Source organism: Panthera tigris, chromosome D3, assembly GCF_018350195.1.
Source record: "Panthera tigris isolate Pti1 chromosome D3, P.tigris_Pti1_mat1.1, whole genome shotgun sequence".
NCBI lineage: Eukaryota > Metazoa > Chordata > Mammalia > Carnivora > Felidae > Panthera > Panthera tigris.
This window is the reverse complement of record NC_056671.1, coordinates 70,768,929-70,777,414: the sequence shown is the minus strand read 5'-3', so window position 1 is coordinate 70,777,414 and position 8,486 is coordinate 70,768,929. Positions and strand designations below refer to the sequence as shown.

Genomic DNA, 8,486 nt, shown 5'->3' with positions numbered 1-8,486 from the left:
GGGGGTATGGAAGGAAAACAGAAGGACGTGTCTTAGTGTGAAGGGGAGATTGAGGAACCAGTTCTCCAAAGAAGGGCCAATCCTTTGGTTTTCAACATTTTGTTTACTTTCTCTCAAAAATAATTTTCAATTACTATGTACCCAGTCCCATTTTTTACAGTTGACACCTGAAGTCTTTCATTGTAAATTGGATGAACAAGGCTTAATAGTCAGAAATACTTTTTCTCTTATTATTGTCACGAATTCACATTTATTTGTCTTCCCTTTAGAATTTCAGGTATTTTTTGCTTGTAAGCTTTTTAAATTTCTCATTCTATAATACATCTCTGCAAAAACACTTACCTAAAGTCAAATTCAATTTTTAAAGTATTTTCTTTAAGTATAAGGCTTTAATTGTTAATGGTTGTTTTCTGGATGGTTGGTGATACTATCACCATATAATTGATAAAGGTAGAGAACAGAGAGGTGTTTGCCCAGGGTCTGACTGCAGGGAATGTTTTACTACAAAAGGGAAGAAAGGAGAGAATTTGGGGGGATGAGGAATGCTTGGGTATCTTAATTTGAGGGCATTTACACAATCTTTTGTATTTATCAAACTTCATAAAACTCAGTAATAAAGGGTAAAATTTTTAAAAATAAGTATATACAGATTTAGAAACTGAAGTATCATCATGACTGACATTTTTTCTTTGCAGCTCTTTTTTTCCCCTTCTGAAACTCCAAAGCTTTCATTTTAGCCTATTTTTTCTCTAAAGAGATCTGTCCTCAATATTACCTGTATTTTCCTCAAAACACTGCTACTATCTTATTTAGATTCAGCAAATTTTGGAAAAGAATTAGCCTTTTGATGCTACCCAATTGAGAAGTTTACTTTCCTATTTGATAGACTGGTATTTGAAGAGACTAAACAGTACGAGTGGCAATGCATCATGCCATTAAGAGGAAAAAAAAATTCCAAGTATGCATAGGCATTATTTTTACTGAGTATTTTTCAGCAAGTTACTCTTTTAAATCCTAAGCATTAGAGTTAAGACTCCAGATGTTTTCTCCCAAGACATTGATAGAAGTCTATTTGACCTCAATTGTACTTTTCTTTCCTTTTTCTTTTCTATACTTTAAGCCTTAGAAGCTTTGTAAACAAATAAGGACTCTGACTTGCTGTGCAGAGGTGGAAACAAATATTGCAGTTACATAAACTAATATTGTATAACAGCCTGATGGGTCAACTATTTCACCATCAGAGAGGCAATGCCAGCATCCACATCAGTCAGCTGTCACCCCATAACCAAAATACTATCCAGAAGATGGCAGCGTAGGAGTATCCTGAAATCATCTCCTCCCACAGACCCACCAAATCCTTAGCTGCATATGGATAACTTCCCTCTGAAAAAGATCTGAAAACTAAATCAACTGCTTCTCCAAAACAAAAAGACCACATTGAGACTGGTAGGAAAGAGAGAGAGAGTGTCACCAAAACTCCCATTCCCCAGTATGGCAACACACAATGGGCAAGAATCTCAACAGTCTGGTATTTCTCCTGGAAGAGCAAGGTATTCATGCCCCATACGAAGCACCCCAACCCCTGGGATATGCACAAGAAAGATGAGCCCCCTAAAACATCTAGCTTAGAAAATCAACAGGACTGATGTCCAGAGGTCCCAAAGTGTCAAAGGAAACAGATTCCTGTTTTGAAGGGTTTGCATGCAGTCTCAACTGCCCCCAACCCCAGAGGAAAAAAACAGTAATTTGAAAAGTGGTAGGCTGTATGTAAAAAAAAAAAAAAAAAAAAAAAAGTAATAAAATGTATTTGCTAACATAAAACCATCTACTGGAGGAATGGGATACAGTTGAAATTATCCCCAGAGATGGAGGCACTGGCAGGTAGCAATTCTGCTGCTAGCACAGAGCACTGGTAAGCTATCTTGGACATGGCACTTCCTGCCATCTTGCTAAGACAGGAGGAGCAGGCATTCACAGAACTATCCTGTTGCCTCACTGAAGCCATAGAGCATGTGTAGTTGCAGCACTCTCTTGCTTTCTGGCTGGGGCAGGTAGGCATGAACTATCATGGCATTTTCTCGCTCCCTGCCTAACGTCAACAAGCATGGGAAATTGTAACATCCGCTGCTCCCTGGCTTGGACTGGTGAGTGGAAGCAATCATGGGATTCTTCTACCCTCAGCCTAAAGCTGACGCGTGCACAAAGACAAGGCAGTCTTTCGCTGCATTCCTGAAGAGCACAGAAGAACACCATCAAAACATTTTCCCACTGCCTTTCTGAAGCCAGTGAGTGTGCCCTGTGCCTCTACTTCTACCTAAAGCCAGAAGACATGCACAGTCCACACAAGGGATATTCTTGATTGCCTGGCCAAGACGGCTGGCATTCTTAAGCTTCAGAGGAAACAATGGGAAAGACTATTCTTGGCAGGCCGCCATACCTAGGGCATTACACAGACAGTGGACTTAAAGCAACCCCAGTCTTCCTGTGAAAAGCTTATGTACTTAGCCTGGAACTTCAGCCTGAGGGACAGGCTTCAGGTTCCCCACACATCCAGAGGCTAAGGGAAGTTCTCCCAGGAAAGATAATCAGAGACACAGTTTTTGCATATACCCTTTTGGCCTTGCTACAGTGAGAGATGAGACCTTGCAGAAAGAGTTTTTCTACACTTGACTGGAGCCCAGATTTTTACAACTGTGTTTACAACTGTTACATCTCCAGATCTCCTGATCTGGAAGTCAATAGGGTTTTAAATTGTGGCCCCATTGGATGGTATATGTTTGCAATACTTTAAAAGCTGCTGCTTGAGGGTTTGGCTTCCAATCAGCCTGAAAGTAGGTGCTACATAAGATTCTCCACCCCCAAATGGTCATTTGGGACAGGTCTCAGCACACCTTCAACAATGAGGCTATATCAAAAATAAATCAAAAAGTTTAGACAATCACAAAGATCCGAGAGACAACAAAGAGCAAGGAAAGGGTGAATGAGAAATTTCATCATCTACACGAGGCTATTCCTCAAGACAGAGGTAGCTGCCTCACCTTACACATAGAAACAAACACCAAGAGTCAGACAAAATGAGGAAAGAGAAATATATTCCAAATGAAAGAATAAAATAAAACCTCAAAAAGACCTTAATCATACAAAAATAATCAGCCTGATAAAGAATTCAAAGTAACAGTTATAAAGATGCTCACTGACCTTGGGAAAAGAACCGATGAACACATTGAGAACTTTAGCAAAGAGAAAATGCAAGAAAGTACCACAGAGACATCACAGAGCTGAAAAATACAATAACTGAACTGAAAATACACTAGAAGGGTTCAAAAGCAGAAAAAAATCAGTTCAAAAGCAGAAAAAAAAAATCAATCAGTGAGCTGTTAGACAAGGCAACTGAACTCACCCAGACAGAGCAACAGAAAGGAAAAAGAATGTTTAAGAAAATGCCCCAGAGGGAGAAGAGCAAGAGACAGAAGACTTGTTTAAAGAAATAATGGCTAAAAACTTCCCTAACCTAGGAAGGAAACAGACTTCAAGATTCAGGAAGCCCAGAGAATTCCAAAATAGATGAATCCAAAGAGAACCACATCAAGACACATTATAATTAAAAAGTCCAAAGTTAAAGAGACAATTGTAAAAGCATGAGAAAAACAAATTGTTATATACAAGGGAAACCCCTAAGACTATCAGACAATTTCTCACCAGAAACTTTGTAGGCTAGGAGTGACAGGACATATACAAAGTGTTGAAAGGAAAAAAACTTCCAACCAAAAATATTCTACCCAGTAAGTTTATCATTCAGAATTGAAGGAGAAGTAAAGCGTTTTCCAAACACACAATATTTAAAGGAGTTTATCACTACTAAACTGGCTTTACAACACACGTTTTAGGGCTTAAGTTGAAAAGAAATGGAATTATTAACAAGAAAACCTACAAAAGTAAAAATCTCATTGGAAACGATAAACATAGTAAAGGCAGTAAAGGATAATCAGTTATAACACTAGTTTTAAGATGAACTAAAACCACAATAATCAGTTAAAGGATACATAAAATAAAAAGGTGTAAAATGTGACATCAAAAACATAGAACATGGGGAAAGAGAATAAAAATTTGGTTTTGGAATATGTTCAAGTTTAAATTGCTATAAACTTAAAATAGACTATTATACATAGAATGATATATAAACCTCACAGTAACCACCAAGCAAAAAAATAAAATACACACACATAAAAGTGAGAAAATTAATTACATAACACTAAAAAAGTCATCAAACCACAAGGGAGGAGAGAAATAAGGAACATAGAGGAGCAATAAAAGCAGCAAGAAAACAACTAACAAAATGGAAATAAGTACTTACCTTTTAATAATCACTTTAAATGTAAATAGATTATATTCTCCAATCAAAGCAAGAGTGGCTGAATGGATAACAAGACACATCTATATAATAACTACAAGAGACTTGCTTTAGACAGACATAGGCAGACTAAAAGCATAGGGATGGAAAAAGATACTCCAAGAAAATGGAAATGAGAAAGCTAGTGTGGCTATATACATATTGGACAAAATAGACTTTAAATAAAAGACTCAAAAATTAAAAAAAGACAGATTTGCACTACATAATGTTAAAAGGTTCAATCTAGCAAGAAGATATAATGTGCATAAACATAAATATTCATTCCACATAGGAGCACAAAAACATATAAAAAGCAAATATTAACAGACCTCAGAGAAATACTGATAACAACACAATAATAGCAGGGACTTTAACATCCCACTTGCATCAGTGGGTAGATCACCCAGACAGAAAATCAATACGGAATCATCTTAAAGAAACTAGAAAAAGAATGAAGCCCAAAGAGTAATAAAGATCAGAGAGAAAACAGACTAAAAATACAATAGAGAAGATCAATGAAGTTCTTTGAATGGACAAAATTGGCAAACCTTTAGCTAGACTCACCAAGGGAAAAACAAGTCTCAAAAGAAAAATAAATCAGAGAATTCACAACAGAAATACAAAAAATAAGAAACTACTATGAACAATTATATGCCAACAAGTTGAACAACTGAGAAGAAATGAATAAATTCCTAGAAACTTACAATGTTCCAAGACTGAATCATGAAGAAATAGAAAATCTGAATAGACCAATTATTAGTAAGGACATTGAATCAGTAACCAACAATCTCCGAACAAACAGAACTCTAGGACCAGACAGCTTCACTGGTGAATTCTACCAAACATTCAAAGAAGATTTAACACTTATCCTTCTCAAACTTCTCCAAAAAAAATTGAAGGGTAGTTTCAAAATTCATTTTATAAGGCAAGCGTTAACCTAACACCAAAAACGGACAACAATACCACAAGAAAATTATAGGCTACTATCTCTGATAAATGCAGAAGCAAAAGTCCTCAACCAAACATTAACAAAATGAATTCAGCAACACATTAAAAGGAACCTACACCATGATCACATAGGATTTATTCCAGGGATGCAAGGATGGTTCAACATTTGCATATCAATCAGCATAATACACCAAAGTAACAAAATGAAAGCTAAAAATAAGATCATTTCAATAGATGCCAAAAAAAAGTGCATTTGACAAAATCCAACATCCTTTTATGATAAAAACTCTCAAAAAAGGTATAGAGGGGATGTGCCACAACATGACAAAGGCCATACATGACAAACCTACAGCTAATATCATACTCAATGGTGAAAAACTGAAAGCCTTTCATCTAAGATCATGAAAAAGAAAAGGATGCCCACTGTCACCACATAATATTGGAGATCCTAGCCACAGAAATTAGACAAGAAACAGAAGGCACACAAATTTAAAGGAAGAAGTAACACTGTCACTATTTGTAGATGACAGGACAGAATACATAAAAAACCCTAGGCTCCACTAAAAACAATTAGGACTAATAAATAAATTCAGTAAAGCTTCAGGATACAAAATTAATATACAATAGGTAGGGAAGGATCACTGGTGAGATCCCTGGGTGAGACTTGTACGCCCACCCCCATCCTGGCCCCCAGCACCCACCCAGTCATCATCAAAGTGATGCTTGTCTTCAACAACCATGGGAAACTGCATCTCTCCAAGTTCTATCAGCTCAACTTGTTATTCACAATAACAAAGCATCAGGGAGACATTCCATTTGGTATCTAATAGAGATGAAATGTTTGTAATTTCCTAGAAAAAGGACTGTTAATTGGAGACTCTGACAACAAACTGATTTTTAGGCATTATGTAACATTATATTTTGTCTTCTGGGTGGATTCTTCAGCAAGTGAACTTGGCATTTTAGATCTACTTCAATGATTCATGGAAACATGAGACACGTGCTTTGAAAATGCCTGTGAACCGGATTTAATTTTCTATTGTAGATGAGGTTCACAATATTCTCGAAGAAGTGGTGATGGGGGAATGGTACTAGACACCAATATGAATGAGGCTCTTACACCAAATGATACACAAAATAAACTGGAGAAACATGAAGCTGGCTTAGAGGGGGCTCCAGCCCATGCTCTATTAGCTGTAAAGAATATGAATCTTCCTGATATCCCAAGAAATATTATAATTGGTGACATCAGTATAGAAATGCCAAATCTGCCCTCTTTAAATAAAAAATTTTAAAGGCCACTCCCAAGTAAAGTCAGAAAAGTCATTTAGCTTTACCATGCAGTTGTTTACCAAAAATAGAGGAAGAGAGTCTCAACTTTTGTTCTTGGATTTAAGTCAGGGTACTATTATAGAGGTTGTATAAAATCAGTATGGAAGCTTTTCCTGCTCAGTGATTTTGAAATTGCATTGCTCCAATGTTATATTTCTCTTTTCTAAACTGCATTCCTATGCCCACCTAAGGCATGCTTCTATGGATTGGCTACTAAAATATTTCAATAAGTGTTTGAGACATTCCTTTAAATTATGTACAATCCAAAATGTTGGTATTTTGTATGGATCACAAGTGTAGCATTCCATAATTCTTTCTGCTATTTGTCACAATTTTTAAAGAACTGAGTATGTACTGCATGAAAACATTAGGAACTTTCTTAGTTTAAACAAACTCCAGTTAAAAAGGAACTTCTCTCTTAGTTTAAATAAACTGCAGTTAAAAAGGTAACTGGACTTTTTTTTTTTTTTTTTTTTTTTAAGTTTACTTATTTTGAGAGAGAGACACACACACACAAAGTGTGAGCAGGGGAGGGGCAGAGAAAGGGAGAGACAATTCAAAGCAGGCTCTTCATCACCAGTGTACAGCCCAATGTGGGGCTCAAACTCACAAAGCATGAGATCATGACATGAGCCGAGATCAAGAGTTGATGCTTAACCAATTGAGCCACGCAGGTGCCCCAGTAACAGGACTTCTAAAGTACCTCTCTGTTTGTCTGATACCTACACTTTAGCAATAACTTTTTCATGACCCTCTGACTCAGCTAATAAGGTATATTTTATCACTGTTAAAAAATATATACAAAAATCCATTGCACTTCTATATACAATAAACTATCAGAAAAAATCAAGAAAACAATCCCACTTACAACTTCATCAAAAGAATAAAATTCCTAGGAACAAATTTAACCCAGAGGGTGAAAGGTCTGTACATTGAAAACTTTAAGATACTGGTAAAGGAAATTGAAGACACAAATAAATAATCCATCAAGCTCATGGATTAAAGAATATTGTTAAAATATCTATATTATTCAAAGCAATCAAAAGATTCCATACAATCTCTATCAAAATTCCAGTAGCATTTTTCAGAGAAATAATTCTAAAATTTATATGAAACCATAAAATATCCTGAATAGCAAAACAATCTTAAGAGCAAAGCGAGTGGTATCATGCTCCTTGATTTCAAACTACACCATAAAGCTATGGTAATTAAAACAGGATGGTATGGCACAAAAGCAGACACATAGATCAGTGCAAAAGAATATACAGCCCAGCAATAAATCCATGCATATATGGTCAATTAATTAATGACAAGGAAGCCAAGAATATACAAGGGGGAAAGGATAATATTTTCAATAAATGGTTTTCAGAAAATTTGACAGTTATGTGCACAAGAATGAAACTGGACCATTGTAATTTAAAATGGATTAAAGGCTTGAATGTAGGACTTAAAACCAGTAAACTCCTGGAAGAAAACATAAGCTGTAAGCAATTTGATCTTAGTGATTTTCCTTGGATCTGTCTCTAAAGGTAAGGAAAACAAAAGTAAAAACAAACAAGTACAACTATACCAAGCTAAAAAAAAAACCAAACAAACAAAAACAAAAAAAAATTTCTGCACAGCAAAGGAAACTATCAACAGCTAACAAAAAAAGAGGCTCAACGGGAGATAGTATCTGCAAATTACAAGTTTATTAATATCCAAAATATATTTTAAAAACTCATACAGCCCAAAAATAAAACAAAAACTGATTTAAAAATGCATCTGAATAGACATTTTTTTCCAAAGATGACATGCAGATGGCCAGAAGGCATGT

General features: G+C 35.9%; 1 pseudogene; it reads left to right on the top strand.

Moving 5' to 3' along the window:
* Positions 1 to 2,104: 2,104 nt before the first annotated feature.
* LOC102964326 lies at positions 2,105 to 6,633 on the top strand (annotated as a pseudogene).
* Positions 6,634 to 8,486: the final 1,853 nt, after the last annotated feature.